Here is a 17222-nt window from a genome sequence, read left to right as displayed (position 1 = left end):
GCCGTTTCTCGTGTCTAATACACACACACAGTTTACGTTGGAGGCAATGGAAGAATATTAGCTATGCAATAGTTACCCTCCCTATATACAGAGATACACTCCAAAATGCTCAATGGGTGCCTGACTCTGCAGAGAGCATGGCCCTATATGTAATCACGATCACACCATGGTCACTCTACTGTACATGAATGATGGCTAAGTGACGAACAGGTAGGTAGCAGATTAGCATGGGGAGGCTTGACAAAGGGCTGGCTGGTGCCCTGTGTGAAGTGGAGCGGGACAGCATGAGATTTTAGCATTTTACAGAAGGAAGCGAGCTTTTGGGACTTATAAACTGTTTACTTCTGGATTTTTCTACTTAGTTTCGGAGCACAGTTAACTATGAGTACCTGAGAACAAAGAAAACAGAAGGTGAGGGGGTTCCTAAGGACCGTGAGGATGTAAGTAAACATAATGGCATTGAACGAGCATCCTCACATACAGTTAACATGATTAATAGTATGTTTGGACATAATACAAAAGGAGAGAGACAGAGGGGGAGGGGGAAGGGAGAGAGGGAGAGGGGAAGGGAGAGGGAAATGTGTAGGGAAGGGGAGACGGAAAGGGGGAGAGAGAAGGAACGAGGTAGTGAGGGAGGGAGGGAGGGAGGGAGGGAGGGAGGGAGAGAGAGAGAGAGAGAGAGAGAGAGAGAGAGAGAGAAATAGCCACCATGCAACCTAAGTATTAAATCCACAGGACAAACCGACAGGCCATTGCTAAGAGTCTATTTCCTCTTCCATTACAAAAAAAAAAAAAAAAAGACTGTAACAAACTTGATGTACTTAATTCTTCACTTTGGAAATAGCTCGCTCACGAGGCCAATGAACATTTTCTAAGGTTGGCAAATATCCGGGAGGGATGGAGAACAGTATTTTCTGTCAGTCCTGGGAGGTTTAAATTTATCAAATAGACAGGCATCTCCCCTTAGCCCTGAGCTCTCCTCAGGATGAGCAGCTATCCAGGAGGGCTGGAGTAGAGGAGTCTTTGGCCAGACCCACAGAGAATTGGGATTCATAAGCTTCAGATATGCTAACCAAAGGGTACTTCTCACTGGACTGGAGGGGCCTCTCTCTCCATGAAACAATTCTTTCTGACAGGAACAGGGAGATGTTTAATAATATGCAGACACATCTGGACATAGGCAAGGGAGGCTGGAAGAGCAAAGACAATGTGGAGCCCCATAAACTGCTGGGCGCAAGAGAGCATGGTGCCCCTTCTGTAAAGATGACAGAATGATGCTCGTCCTGAAGCACCAGCTGATCCTACTCAGGTCGCCACTTCTGGGCCCCTCAGAACAGATACTGCTCGCATCCTGCACAGCTGGCACACTGGAAGCTCAGCCTGGCAGGGGTCCAGGGCACAGCCCGGGCACTGGATGGATGGGAGGCTGGGGAGAGTAGACCTCTCCGGCTCAAGGTGCTAGGGTCTGCATAATCCCAATACTACAGGACAATGAGGAAAGGGAGCGACCGCTCGCTCCACTGTACCAATAAAGAAGCCTGGGCTGGTCTTCACTAAAACACAGGCATTTCGGACAAAATAGGAGGGTCAGACGGAATAATCAGTCCTGTTGGGGCAGAGGAGAACATTGTCTGTGTTCTACCTGGCTCTTCCTAATCAGTGCACTCGGGAATTTATTTCTTATGTGTGCTTGGCTCCAGGCTAATGCTCTGCTCTTCCTGACAGCATCCTGTCAGGCACAGGTATGGGTATCAGTGGACGAACATAATGCTTCTTCGTGAAGTTCTTCCTCTCTGGCTTCTCTCGTGCGTCATCCCTTTTACCTCACTGGTAAAGAGCTGAGTCAGCAGGAATCTCTTGTCCGCAGCCCAGTGCAACCCGGCTATCGAAAACCAAGTGTGCAGATGCCTGGACCATGGCTCAGTCCCAAGCTCAGCAAGTAGAGATGCCACCCAAACTATTGCCCTGGAGATCGTCAGAAAGGGAAGCGTTTCTTCAAAAAATAGAAATGAAAGAAGAAAAGAAGGAAGGCGGGGTAGGGATAGGAAGAAGATACTTTCGGGAATTCAAACACCAACTTTTCAAATGCACGACACAAATACAATGCCGGAGATCTAACTCCTTCAGAATGAAGGGAAGTGTCATGTGCATTATCAGCCTTGGCCGTCTCAACGGTCTAATGAGTATTTCTTATCATCTTTGTCTTTGTTTACCCATGGGCTCAGAGAGGTCCACTGCCAAACTCAGAATCAGGCAACAAGAGCAGACAGAATATGTACCAAAGCTGTCATTCTCAACCTCCATGGTCCAGAACGACAAAGAATATGGTCAAAGCCCAAAAGCTGAGGGCTTGCGCCATGCAGATCTACAGCTCTTGCTTGCAATGGTGTTGACCAATCAGGATACTGAAGGACAAGTCATTTTGAGGACACGTGCTTTTGATGTGAGATGATGTAGGGGTGCTTATACATTCTTCCCATGGTTTGGGTGGTGGTCAGATTTCACGTTGAGTAACCGTGTTCGGCTCTTATGAGGGGACAGAATCTTGCTTTAGTTCTGGTTGATCTCTAGCATCAGTACCTTGCCGACCCCCTGCTCACATGAAAAGGGAACAAACCTTGGTCTTCAGCTCTTCTCTGGCTCCCACAGTTTCTTGGGATGAATAATATCTGTCTATGTTTATTTTTTTTTACAGCATTTAGTTTTATCCTTATCTATTTTGGGCAAACCTTATTGATCTTCCCTTGGCAATGGAGACAGAGAGATTCCTTTTAAAACAAAGTTAATAAATCTATGAATTGATTTAGAGAAAAATTTTCAATATTAATGAAATCTTAAAGGCTTTAAAAATTAAATAAGAAGGGCATAGAGTGAGAGCAGGCAAAGAGTGACAGGGGTTTGGAAAGGAGCGCCGTGCATGGTTCAGCACAAGGTCAGTGCTGCGAGCTGAAGGTTTGTGAACCTCTGAACCCCACAAGATGGCATTGGGAGGTACAGACTCGGGGAGGAAGGTGGAGCACCTCCCCCCACCTCCATGGATGACCGTATTGCCCCTAGGAGGAACATTGAAAGAGAGATTGTCTCTTGCTCTTTGCCGTTTGAAGACACAGTAAGAAGGAAACCTCTGAAAGGAGGGAGGGTGCCCTTTAGAAGAACTTGATGCTGTGGACACAGTGGTTGTGAGCTTCTGGCTTCTAGAATTGTGGAAAATGAGGCTGTAACACAGCATTCTGGCCATGAGATTAATGTCCCACATGGATCAGGCAAGTGTCAGAGATATCACAGAGAGGGTGTCAACAGTTCTCCACATTGCTTACCAATGAGGTGTGTCTGCTGGTATTCTCATTAATAGGGCAAAATGCCTGACAACATTAAACAACATTAAAATGGGAGGATTTATTTCTGCTTACAGCCTCAGAGAGCTTAGTCCAGTCAGTGTTCATGTGGCCCTGAGCACTTGGGCAAAAACATCATGGACGTGGGAACATGTGATAGAGAAGCTTCTTCACCTCATTTCTGACTAGAAGCTAAGCAAGAAACAGAAAAGACTGAGGCAACACAGCCTCAACCACATGCCCCAAATGACCTACTTCCTCTGAGCGGGCCTCATCTCCTAAAGTTTCCCTGACCTCCCAAAATAGGAACACCGTCTTGGGACTGAGCATTTAAACATGAGCCTTTGTGGGACACTAAATACTCAAACCATAATAACAGCGTATCCTGTGTCCCACACAGCTGACACCTTCTGTCCTCGTAGCCACCCTCAGATCTCACATAACGATGATCCAGAATCATAGAGACTATGCGATAATCTTAGTCTGCATAGGGAGGGAAGGGGTGAGTGGTAATTCCTTCAGAGGTTTAAACTAAAACTTTATATTTATATTTATAAGGGAGCACTTGCAGGATTAGCCTATCTGTTTGGTTTTAGTTAACCCTGCCTACCCATAAAATGTAGTGGTCTTAACAAGTTTACATAGTCCTGTTGTGCCAACTAGATAAACTCTGGGGGACAGTGTCTGTAAAATCATACTTACTAAAGCACCTCTCTCTCTCTCTCTCTCTCTCCTCTCTCTCTCTCTCTCTCTCTCTCTCTCTCTCTCTCTCTCTCTCTCGACAAGGTTTCACTGTATAGCCTTGGCTGTCCTGGAACTCACTATGTAGATTAGGCTGGCCTGGAATTTATAAAGATCTGCCTGCCTCTGCCTCCTAAATGCTGGGATTAAAGGTACTGGCCCCCACCTCCCAGCCATGCCTCATTTTTCAGTTGGATGGAAGTTCCAACTAGGACAGTTTGGACTCTCTAATTGGGCAGCCAGAATTAGTCTTTTCTAGTTGTTACAGGTATCTATTGGTGCGCAACAAATCATTCCAAAGCATCACAGACTGCACCATTAATAGACATTCATATTTCACACATGGTGTCTGTGATTAAGAAACATAGGAATGGGCTGCTCAGCTTGGGGATTCTGGCTTGGGGCCATGTTGGTAGCTTCCGTCAAAACAGGAGCCAGCTGCAGGCATCCAGGGTTTGGTTAGTGCTCTGGGAATCCACTTCCAAGATGGCTCCCTCATGTGGAAAGAGGAAGTGGCTGGATTCTGCTCCACGAAGGTGACTGAGTATGCTCACAGCATGGCAGCAGAGTGAGCCCAGGAGGGAAAGGCAGAATATCAGTGTCTTTGATGGACATCAGAAAGTGCATCCAGTGATCTCTGCAGATCCTGCTGGCTGTATAGTCAGTGAACTTCCATATTGGAGAAGACTATGCTAAGACAGCAAGACCTGGAGCAGAGGATCATGGGACCATCATAGATTCTGGGTTCCTTGTTCACCATTCCAAGGCTATCTCTGGTAGGTGCTTGATTGTGTTTTAAAAGAGGACTGTATGGCTGTGCTTATGTGCCATACATTTGTGTTATGAGCTAGCTGGGGAAACAAACCTAGTTATATTTGAGTCTCAGAGTCATTATTCTGGGAGCTTGGGGACAGGAGGAAAAACACAAACATACAGAAAACACATTACATTACAACAATACACACACATGCATCTGTACACACACACACACACACACACACACACACACACAGCTGAAGTTTAACCAATCAGTACAAAGCACCAATAGCTAATGAGCCTCCTATAGGGATATTATTAATACCTCAGTACACTAAAAATAATTTCTTTCCCCAGCTTTCTCTGTGTTTGGCAGGGTGTCTGGCTCTAGTCCATCTTTTAATGGCCTAAAGTAAACTATTGCCTAACTAATCTTTTTATAGAATCTTGGACTCAGTAAACTTCAGAGCACCCTGAATTATGCCTAAGGGTCTTCTGGAGTTCTGTCCTGTCTCAATAGCCTTCACTCTGGCTTCCAGAGCTGTCCATTTTGTTGATTTGGTGGGGAGGGAGGTTCAAATACACATTAAATAAGACTACTTTTGAAAATAAACAAAAGCATCCACAAAATGCCACGTACATGACAGGGCCAGTTGGAAAGGACAAAGTGCATGAGGTCAAGATCCCTGCAAAAGTCTGACTGAAATGCACCCCAGGTTCCTCCTTGGACCAACTGGGGGTGCTGTTCTGTGAGTTTGAGAAGGTGGGACCAACTTGGAGGGAGTGGACCAAGAAAGGTTGGGACTGGACGGTTACAGTCTAGCCTCTGACTTTCTTTCTCTGCTTCTTGGTTCTCAGAAGTGAGAAGTCCCAGTCACATGGCCCCACCATCATGAACCCCGCCATGCCCTCTTTTCTTGAGTTTCTTCTACCAGGTAACGGACCACAGTGAGGGGGAGGATGAATACAATCTGCAGCTGTCACAAGTCGTCCATGTTCAAGTTCCCCTAGCATGAGTTCCTCATTCATGACTGCTCCCTTGCCCTTTTCACCCCACTCATGCCTGTGAGGCTGAGAGCTCTCAGCTAAAGCTCCTGAGGGAGGGCTTCAGCTTCGGAGAGGTGCTATGAGCATAACAGTCACTGGTGGCTGGAGCAAGGAGAGGGGCGGCAGAGGTTAAATAATTGCTACCAAAAGACAGTTGATTATGTTCCCGTCTTCCACAGCAGAGTAGGGAGATGCTGCTCGACACAAGTCATTTATACATCACAAACAAAGTCAAGAGGAGAGGAACTTGAAGGTCCTCCAACCCAAAGAAGCTTGAGAAAAGCTGATTCAAATGGCTGGAGCATTGCTCAATGAATCCATGGATCTAATGATCACACTGTACTCCAAAAAATACCTGCAATTCTTAAGTCCCAAACAAAGATTTCAAACCGTGCAATTTCATTTTTAAGGACACACACAGGATGTCAGTAGTGGCCCCTCAGCATGTGTTCTCTCAGTCAGTCCTGAGAGCAGCCCTGTGAGGCTGTAGTACTTAGTAACAGGATTAGTACTTGGATAAAGAAACACCATATAGGTGAGGACCGGGACTCTTCAATGGCGGAATGGCATAGGGGATGTCTTGAAACTGCTCCTACGTGTGTCCTTTTACAAGAATGACATTGACATATGTAAAGGGTGCTGCAGTCCAATTTGAAGGAGCTATGATCATGTCTCTGGAAGGTTCCCTTCTCCAGTAAAAAAGGGTTAACTTTCCAGGTGGTAAGTTGACTGGGAATTCCCGTGGAAGGGAAGGAGGGACACCTGAGTAGCTCAGGGCAAGATGATTTACCAGCTAATGTAGGGATGTTGAACAGTATATGAACATCATTTACTGGCATACAGCTATCCTGGTAGGTATTACCTAATGAACATTTCTACCCATGCCACATCATCACACAGACTTAAGATAATTAGCATTGAAAGCCCCTATCATTCCAAAGTAGTGCATGGCCCAAGGGTTGGGCAACCAGGTCCCGGGCCTGCTTTACACAAACCCAGAATCTAGAATATGTTGCCCAATGTATTCTTTATCATTATGTGCAAGAGTGTTTAACCCCCCCCCCCAGAAAAACAAAACAACAACAACAAAAAAAAAACAGAAACCACTGTAGCTCATGATATGTGTGGATATGTGTTTGTTTGCTCTCTCTCTCCCCCCCCCCCCCCTGTATATTGTTTGGAAGCAATAAGCGGGTAAGAGCAAACCTGTACCCAGGCATGGCACCCCCTCTCCAGCAGATGAAGAACACAGTGGTACAAATACTGTAAGCGAGTTATCAGCCTCTGCTCAGTAACTGGAGCTCCTGACCATGACCCCTCAGTTCTCTCAAAGAAGGCCTGCAGACCATCCCAAGCAGCTTGCTAGGGTCAGAAGCCCAGGTGATCATGAGAATATCTCCTTCTGGTTTTTTAACCAACCAACCAACCAACCAACCAACCAACCAACCAACCTCAACAAAGAACCATTAGTTATACAGCTCAGTGGTTAGAGCAGATACAAAAATATAAAGACCCGAGTTTGTATGTAAATACTGGATGGCCACAGTGAAAAGACCAGCCATGTACATGAATTCTAGGTTTGCTAGAAAGACCTTACCTCAATTAGTAAGGTCAAAAGATGATCAAGGATGATTAACAACATCAACCTTGGGTCTTCTTCTGTGTACACACATGTGCAGGCACACACACACACACACACACACACACACACACACACACAAAAGAAAGATAAAATGTGCACACATATACAGAAGGAAACCTATAACTAACTATACCAGTGTATTCACCTGTGCCGAGGCTCTCCCTGCGACTTACAATGCCCAATTTCCATGCTTTGGGATACATCCAGAACTTTTGAAGGCTTCATTCATCTCTAGTTGGTGGGTCAGAACATGAATGTTTTCCTTAATGAACATTAATTGTTGGGATGAAAGAAAAAAAATGTCCCAAGGATACAGCATTCAAGAAGAAAAGCAAAAGGAAACAGCACATATGAAGAAAGGCTTGGCTTTTTTTTTCATTCTGGGTCTGTCTTTTTAGAAGCACTAATCTAGCAATGTGTAATGAACGAGCCATTCACCTATTCAATAGCTATAACATGGGTGCTTGCTAACCTAACACATTGATTTCAGGCTGTCTGCAGTCACACTGAATGCCTGCTTCCTGCAAATTTACTAAGTACTGGTCCAGTTCACTGACTGCGGACAGAGGAAGTCAGCAACTGTGATGACAGGACAGGAGGTGGGACTTCCGGGGGAAGTGGGACTTCCTGGGGGAAGGACTTCTGGAGTAGAAACTGAGTATGGCTTCTCCATGGGCCAACTTCGCTCCTGTTTTCTGTTGCATTTGCTCTAACTTCTTTGTTTAAACAATGCAAAAAGGACTTTGAAGTTCTTTCTGTATGCTGGTCTGTTTTTCTCCAGCTTTTGGCTCATTGTAGACTATTTACTATTGATGGGAAGAGGAGAGGTAAGGAGTGAATGAGAGAAAAGGAAAAGAGAAGAGAGTGTTACAGAGGAAAGGGGGAAGGGAGAGGGGAAAGAGGAAAGGAGATGGGGTGAGGGGATGGGGAAGGGGGAGGAAGGAGGGAAAGGGGACTCTGATAGTCATTAGGCCAGAAAGCATTTGGTTGGTCAACAGCAGAACCCTTCTGGAAGTCTCACTTGTAGATTTCCTATTGAGGATTCTCAGAGTGCAGAAAATAAAATTCGATATCAAATAACCACGTGGGATATGTTTGTGAGCTTGAGGTGTTAAAGGCACAGTTTATAAAAAGCCTAGTTAAATATAGGAAGTACAGTTGCATTCCAGGTAACTCGAGATTTGAACATCCAATACGGCTTTAATGCGGGCAATCTAGTTGGCCCATTTTCACAGCTGTATAATATATTGAATCTATTTTAAGATCTGTAATTTTCCCTCCTTAGCTATTTCTCAACGAGACCCGAAAAACATTTCCTCTCGCCTGATTCATGCTCCGTTATTTTCCACATGCACATTCTTCACTTTTATTTTTCTCTACTAAAATAAATATTTACCTAGTTTATATACCCCTAACAGTAAGGGGGGGGAAAGCAATAAATAAACACCGAACGCTTCACGCTGATCTAACGGTCTATCAACTCCAAACCTAAATATTGAATATCCTGGTCCCCATCCCACACTGTTGTTAACATTGTAACTTAATGTAAAAAGCTATGGGGTTATTAAAGGTATTAATGTTTTAATTTGAGCTCTTAAAAGCTCCCTTCCCCCTTTTCTCTCTTCATGGCAGGGAATATAAGTCATTTGGGGCTCAGTTTCCTCTTCTGTGCAGTGGGACCACTGCCACTCCTGGACCAGCCCTGATGTGTGGGAGGGGAGCATCCCATAAATGTGCCTAGCTTGCCCAATGAGAACTCCCACATAGCTGGGCTGTGTTCAGCGATTGATAATTTTAGACTGCACTTGGCTAACTGCTTTCTTCTTGCTGCTATGGGTAAGCCCTGCGTTCCTTGGTTTCATCCAGGTTTGGGTTTCACTGTGGCCCCAAGGAGTATAAAGATGAATTATTTGATTGTGAGGAGATATAAGATATCGTGTGTCAGGCTGCTTTGCAAATCAATTCTCTTCCCCAAGATGCTCCTTCCTGCTTGAGATATACAACTTTGCACGGATTCTGGCGGCATCTGTGTTTGTCATGTCAGAGGGCAAGGTACATGCAGAGGGAATATCACTGAGTGATGTAATCCGAGCGCACATGAGAAAACAGCCGCAGAGGGGGAACCCTTCAGAATGGCCCTGACAGCACCTCAAATAAGCACTTGCCTAATCTCCCCGCTGATTTCTATCTGGGTTCAGTGACTTCACTCAGCTGCCGGCTGCTAACCAGTTAGGGCACGCTGATGATCCTGTCCACACTGTAATAAGATCTAGGGCCTTTCCCAGAGAAAATTAGACTTGTTGCTGAGGTGGGGTGTGACCCTGCGAGAACAGTGCACCTCACCGTTAGTAGGGGCTGGGTTACTTTTATTCTGTTTATCAGCGAATCCCACAGGGGTGGCACGGAGAATGTCCAGCAAAGGGAAGGTGGAGACAAGCAAATGACTGACCAGCAAGGAAACATCACTTCAAACCAACAGAAAATAGTAATAGCTACTTATAACCTTTGGGCTGCTTTATAGATCCTGGTGATGAGCTGCTTATAAGGGTGTAGACAGGCTTCATTTGGCCATCAGATGTATACTGATTTGTCTTCTTTAATAACCTGGAGACAGAGCTATGGCATGGCTCTGGCATGGAGGACATTCTAATCTCTGTCATGCTGTTTCCATGACAGGACTGCCATATAAAGTCATGGGCTTATATTCTAGGTCAGGAGAACTAGAAAATGAGGGGGGTATATAATGTATACAATGCCCCCCTGGAGCCCTATTCCACATAAAGTTCCCCAATGTTTTCCTTTACATTCTTGGGTGCTAGCATCATTATTCTTGTGTTAGTAATGACTGGAACACAAGTGCTACCCTGCCACACAGCACATGGTCTAATGAGTGAGTCACTCACTGGAAGGTAGCGTATACGGCACGGACACACTGCACAGTGGGGTAATACAGTTCTGAGTTAGACAGAATGTGATAGCTTGAGAGTGTACCATGCTGCTTAGAGTACACAATCCCAAATTACACACATCCCATTCTGGAGCCCAAGCAACACCATTGCCTGAAATAGAAGCAGGGGTTAAGCAAGCCACATCTTATGATTGATTGTACTTGGAGGGCTGGAGAGATGGCTTGGTGGTTAGGAGTACTTCCTCCTCCTTCAGAGGACTGTAGTCTTGTTCCCAATACCCATATCTGATGGCTCACGTAACTCAAGCCCCAAGTGGGTGTGACACCCTACAATAATACTGAAATCATGTGCACATGTGCACACGCACAATCTCGTCTTTAACACTTGGTCTCCAGCCATCAGTGTTGTTTTGGAAGGATCTAGGAGAAAAAGCTGAGGCACTGTGGGGGGAGGAGGCCAATGGGATGGGCCTTGGAGTTTTACAGCCCATTACCATTTCCTATCTGCTTTCTGTTTCCTGACTACGGATGAACCTCCATCAGTCGTCTCTCACTTCTGCTGACAAGCCTTCCTCCCATGATGGATGGCATCCCCTTGGACTAAAAGAAACCTTCCTTCCTGAAGTTGGTCAGGTGAGTCACGGGGTTTAGAAAAGTTAACTAATGCACCCCAGCTCCTAAGATCATCCTGCTGATTTTGGACCCAAGCATACGTCAGCTTTTGGTTGGACACTGCTTTGATAAGTGGCCCAACACCCATGCATTATCTAGGCCAAAAGGTGCTCTTGGACCAATTCCAGGCTGGCTTTCCTGAGTCATGACTTCCTCGGAGTCAGGTCTCCTCTCCAAGTACAGTTGTAAGTGGAGACATATTCTGGGTTTTCCCTGTGTCCTTCCCAATCAGGGGCTGAGGCAGGCCTCTGCTCACAGAGGCTTAAGCCAGGACTGGAAGGAACAGCAGACGAATTTGCTTTCCTTGGCTCCATTCTGTCACAATATACATTCCTCCTATTAAAATATAGTGTGTTTTTCCAAATGGCATGATCTACTTCAATCGCTGTATTTCATCTGTCATCTAGCCCCCTACCTACTCTGAACACTGGTCTTGGAACCATTTGGGGAGAAGGGAAATGAAAAAAGAAGAAGAAGAGAAATATATGATGGGGGTGTGGCTGTGAGGGGGTGGGTGTCTATGAAAATTTATGTGCTGAAAAGCAGCTGTAAAATGTTTAATGTTTCAATGAACGTTTTATGTTTACAATAAAAAATCCTCTAGCCAAGAAGGGCTTTAAAAGTTATAATTCTAGACAGTGCCAAAGGAAAAAGGCAAAAGGAACAGATTCTCAAAGCGTTCTCCAGGGATTAACAACTCCCACCCCAACACACACACACACACACACACACACACACACACACACACACACACACACACAACCACTAAACAATAAAAGGATCTCTCTTCACAGGATGGGTTTAGCACTGGGCTCAATGGTGAGTGAAACCGGGAAAAGCAGCCATGGCACCAAGGGTGATGACCAACAAGAGTGGAAATTTTACTCATTTCTTCTGAAGTCAAGCATCCATGGCATGAAGCCTCGGCAATCCAGGCTCTGGAAGGAGAGGTAGAAGGAACAGTTCAAGACACTTGGTTGAGCCAGCTGCTTGTTCAGACCTGACTAGTTAATCACTTCACCAACAGTGAGACTGATCATCTGTATTAGGCTGGGTTCTTTCAGGATGGAGCCTGCACGAAGAGTCCCTGACTTTGACAGTGAGACTCAGGTTCAAGTTCAACATCCATTCTAAGGGTTATCACTGTGGCCCCATGGGTAAAGGCCCTTGCCACCAAACCTGACAGCCTTAGTTCAATCCTTGGGATACACAAGGTGAAAGGAGAGGGCTGTCCCCCAGAAGTTGTCTCCTACCTGCAACCCACAAACACATGTCCTTCAGCACGAAAATCTCACAAATCCCCATTCTAACTGGGTTGGCCTTAGTGTGATTTTTTTTGTGTGTTATGCTGGGTAAAAGCCAGAATTCTGAGAACACCAGTGAACTGCTCTACAACTGAGCTATATATCCAGTTTTCTGTTTGATCATTTGTTTTTGAGACAAGATCTCACTAGGTAGGCCAGGCTGTCTTTGACTTCATGGTCATCTTGCCTTAGTCTCTGGAATGATGGGATGGCAGGTGTACACTACCATGCCCATATTTTAGTGAGTTCTTTAGCCACTCAGGATCCAGTGTCTTCATCAACTAAAGGCACACAGAAGCACAATAGGTGTCATTATCACCTATCTGCTGCTGTTCCCTCTCTACTCATCACACCTCTCAGAAATATTTTAGGTATTTAAATTCTTCAATGGACACTGCTTCTTGGCGAGCATGTACTGAGTCTTCGCCATCTTGCTCACAAACCTTGTTTTGGGTACAGAGCATAGTGCAAGTAATCTCCTTAGGATAATAAAGAGAGAAGGCAGAAAAAGTCATTTCCATGGTGACAGAGAACAGACCCGTGGCCTCCAGAGGCTAATGGAGCTCCTGACTTCTATAAGACACACGGCAACATTTAGTCTCTCATGCACAATGTCTGTGACCTGTGTGGTGGCTTGAAGGAGAGTGACCCTGTTAGACTCATTTGTTTGCATATTTGAACCCCAGTTGGTGGAACTGTTAGGGAAGGATTAGGGTCTACAGCCTTGTACAGGGAGATGTGTCACTGATGGCAGGCTTTGAGGTTTCAAAATGCTGTCTCTGTCTTTAACTTGCAGTTAAAGAGGTGAGCTCTCAGCTATTCCTGCCGCCCTGCTCTGCCATTATGGACTCCAACCCTCTAAAACCATCAATTTAAATGAAACACTTTCTAAATTGCTTTGGTCATGGTATTTTATCACACCAATAGAAAAGTAACTCAGACATCCTGCCAACCTTCTTGCTTGAGAACTGTCTCAACTATGAATGACCTGTTCAGAGATGAAGCCTTAGAGACTGTCACCACAGTTTAGTGGCTTCCAGGGAGAAAGGAGGGTTCTTCCTGTTTATGAACCTGAGTGTGCCTGGCTCCTGCTTGAGATGGAAACACAGTCTGGGTCAGGGGCAGAGAAACGATACTCATGAGAGACCCCGAGGAAGTGCCGTATGCCAACTCCATTTCCTTCCCTCTGGGAGTCCCAGGAAGAGAGTGGCCACTCCCATGATGGGTCACCCTATCTAGAAGGTCCTTAGCTTTTACTATAGTAGGATGGTCCCTGTGACAAGCTGGCTAGTTGCTTGGCTCTCTGTGAAGTTTCACAAGCACACCAGATACACAGAGATAGTGGATGAAACTCGTATCATCAAGCAAAGAGAAAAGAAAACTAGGCTGCTGAAACTCTTGAGAAATGAGGCCTCAGGGCCACGTCTGAGACTATGTAGATATAAACAGTTAAATTCATGATGCACTGTGGGCTGGCTAGACTGCTGCAGAGTAGTGACTTATATGAACCATGAGTATATACATATTTACTCATGCATACATATGCATGCATATACACACACTCATACATACCTCATACATACATACACATACAAAAACACATATGCACACACATGTATACATATGCACACACAAACACATACGTGCCCACACAGGTACACACACACACACACACACACACACACACACACACACACAATACCTATATATCTACACAAGAAGTATTTATTACTACATATACATTACAAAGCAGTAAAATGAATATGAACTAAAACAGGCTGTGATAAAAGGTATATACAAGTAGGAAAGTCTGGTTTCTTCCAATACCCTTGGTCAGGGTCACAAAGCTTCCCTATCAAAAATAGAAAGGTACCAGCTATCCAGTCACATTCAGAATGCTTCTTTACTAAGAAATCATTGTTGGTGTGATTCACATGATTCAAATGCATGTGGGCATCTTTTTCTTTGCTAAATCTGGCAAAGCTCAGGGGTCAGTAAATGTTCTCGTTAATACAGAAAGGACCATAGTGAATACTCCAGGCTTTTGCAGAACCAACTTTGTCACATATTGAGCTAATTCATAATCATGAGAAGGAGCACCAGGCAGTCCCTACATAAATAAGCTATCTCTGTTTTAATAAAACTTTATTTACAGAGCCAAGAACACGTGGGTATTAGCCATAGGTTAGAGCTGTGATGCCCCTGCCCTGGGGAATCACAGAGGTACATCCCATGAGAGAGACTCCTGGTCTGTAAGACACAGAGCCTGTACTTACAGATCTCCAATAACATGGCCTTATATTGAAAAGGGGGAGATGGTGGACAGTTTGTGCTTCCTATAGGGTTTCAAGTCACGGTCTATGAACAGCCAGAGAATGATAAGAGCTTCATTTAAAACTGGGGAGGCTGAGATGGGGAATGAAGCTTTCTAACCACACATACACATGTACACATGCATACACATGCATACACATGCATAAACATGTATACACATGCATACATGCACATGCACAGACGCACACACCATGCATATATGCATACATGTGTATGCATATACAAACACATATGCATACACATGTGTATATATATCACACACTTGTACACATATGCACACACACACATGTGCCCACACAGGTGTACACACACACACATCTCAACTGTGTACTCTGGCGGACTAGCCTTTAGTGTGTCAAATTAAAAGCTTCCCTACCTCAATTACTAGCAATTCAATCGGCCAATTGGCAGCCATAACACATTAACCTTTCTGCCAAATCAATTTCACCAAGTCCCCTTCCAGCACTCAGAGAAATTAAATGGCATCCCTATGCCTGTGAGGAGGGGTGTGCTGTCTGCACTGCCCACTCTAGCTTCCCGTCCTCACCTGGAACTCTTAGCATAGTTCCTGACCAGGGCCCTTCTCTTCACCAGAATGCCAGGAGCCTGCCTCGAGCTGTTTCCCCAGCCTACAAGCAGCTGGGTAGAAAGGTCCATGGCAGTAGATGCTGCCAACCACTGTCCACAGCGTAGGCTTCAAGAACCTCAGCAGCAGAGCTGGTTCTGCTTGGGATAAACCTGCAGAACCTTGCTGTCACAGGTCCTGGTGATGAGTACATTCACCTGGACACTGGCCCAAGCCATTACTGAAGTCACATGGGTGTTGTAGGAGACCCGAGCAAGATCCAGCCATTCTTGCAACCTCTGGCCAGTGGTACCTGGGCTGGCTTCCTAAGAATGGGCGGTCACGTCTGGAGGTGGTGGCGCATACTTTTGATGCCAGCACTCCAGAGGCAGAGGCAGGAGGATCTCTGAGTTTGAGGCCAGCCTGGTCTACAGAGCAAGTTCCAGGTTAGTCGGGGCTACGTAGAGAAACCTTGTTTCAAAAGAAAACAAGGGGCTGGGGATTTAGTTCAGTGGTAGAGCGCTTACCTAGGAAGCGCAAGGCCCTGGGTTCGGTCCCCAGCTCCGAAAAAAAAAAAAAAAGAACCAAAAAAAAAAAAAAAGAAAACAAAACACAACACAAAACAAAAAGAACATGAAGTCTCAGAAGATAAGGCTCTTTTCTAGCCAGGTGCAGACAAAGCAACAAGGTGATCAATTAAAACCCACCATAATAATAATAAAAAGTATGAAGGACTGCTTGTGGATGAGCCAGAACAAGAAGCCTCTTTACACACACTTACACACACACACACACACACACACACCACCACCACCACCACCACCACCACCACCACCACCACCTTATAGAGGTGAGAGAATACACATATGTTTGTATTATAAGATGCCAGGAGCTTTGGTGCAGTACAAGTCTCATTATTTCAAAATTATCTCGTGCCATCCCACTGGCCAGCTAGAACCCAGATTCTTCATTTATAAAGCCCAGAGTCATATACAGAGAGAATCTTCTAATTACAAGTTTTATAAAAATGCTGATTTTTATGTCTGATTACAATGGTAATGAAATTGTAGTCAGGATGATGGCCCCCTCACATGCATGCCTCATATTTAATATTAGAACGGGGAACGGGGTCTCCTCAACTCCGCAGCTTCCGGAGTCAAGAAATGACTGCCTCTTCCCCCTCAATGACAACTTTGGGAACTTTTATGAGACACGCTCGGGGCCTTGGAAAATGTCACTTTTGCCTAACAGAGCTCTTTCTTAGGGAGACAGGATCAGAACCTTGGACTTGGAGGAAGTGGCATCTGCCACTTGGAAGGCTACCCCGAATTGCTTGAGGCCTTAAGAAGGCAGCCTTGACTGTGACAGACCTCCCTGTTGGTCTGGACTCACAGAAGCATGTTAATACCTTTCTCTGGGGATGGGGGAACGGATTGAAAGAAAAAAATAGTGATAATGGGGAAATGGGATTGTGTTGCCAGGGTAAAGGGCAAGTGAGAGAAGAGTAACAACTCAGACGACACTTCTGCAGCTATGCGCTTGTAAACATGAGTTTCTGTGAGGTCAGATCAGGGGAGGGGGAGCAGTGGGAGTCACCCAAGGAACAGGGTGCCAGCATGTCCTCTGTGACACCTGGCTTTCAAACCTTCTTTTGATGTACCCCAGTAAATATGAATGCTTCAGGTCACCTCCTCCCCCACTCTTTGTTCTGTAAAGATAGTCTCTTATCTGGAATCTGTTTATGAGCTTCTGTGGTCAAGGTGAGAATGGGCTATACAGCCGATACCAGAAAGCCATTTTGTGTTGTAGGGCCTTATAACTAAGTACATCATGTGTCTGTATGTGTGAATGGGTGCCCAATATGGGAATAAGAGAAGAAAGGGGTGTGTGTGTGTGTGTGTGTGTGTGTGTGTGTGTG

At 45.3% G+C, this 17222-nt stretch overlaps 1 protein-coding gene across 4 annotated transcripts in view; it reads right to left on the bottom strand.

The window, feature by feature from the left end:
• Wwox (WW domain-containing oxidoreductase) overlaps window positions 1–17222 on the bottom strand; it is a 930922-nt gene that overhangs the window by 381823 nt on the left and 531877 nt on the right. The gene's annotated exons all lie outside the window — the stretch shown is intronic.

This window comes from Rattus norvegicus, chromosome 19, assembly GCF_036323735.1.
Source record: "Rattus norvegicus strain BN/NHsdMcwi chromosome 19, GRCr8, whole genome shotgun sequence".
Lineage (NCBI taxonomy): Eukaryota > Metazoa > Chordata > Mammalia > Rodentia > Muridae > Rattus > Rattus norvegicus.
Note: the sequence above shows the minus strand (reverse complement) of the source record. Positions and strands in the feature narration are given on the sequence as shown.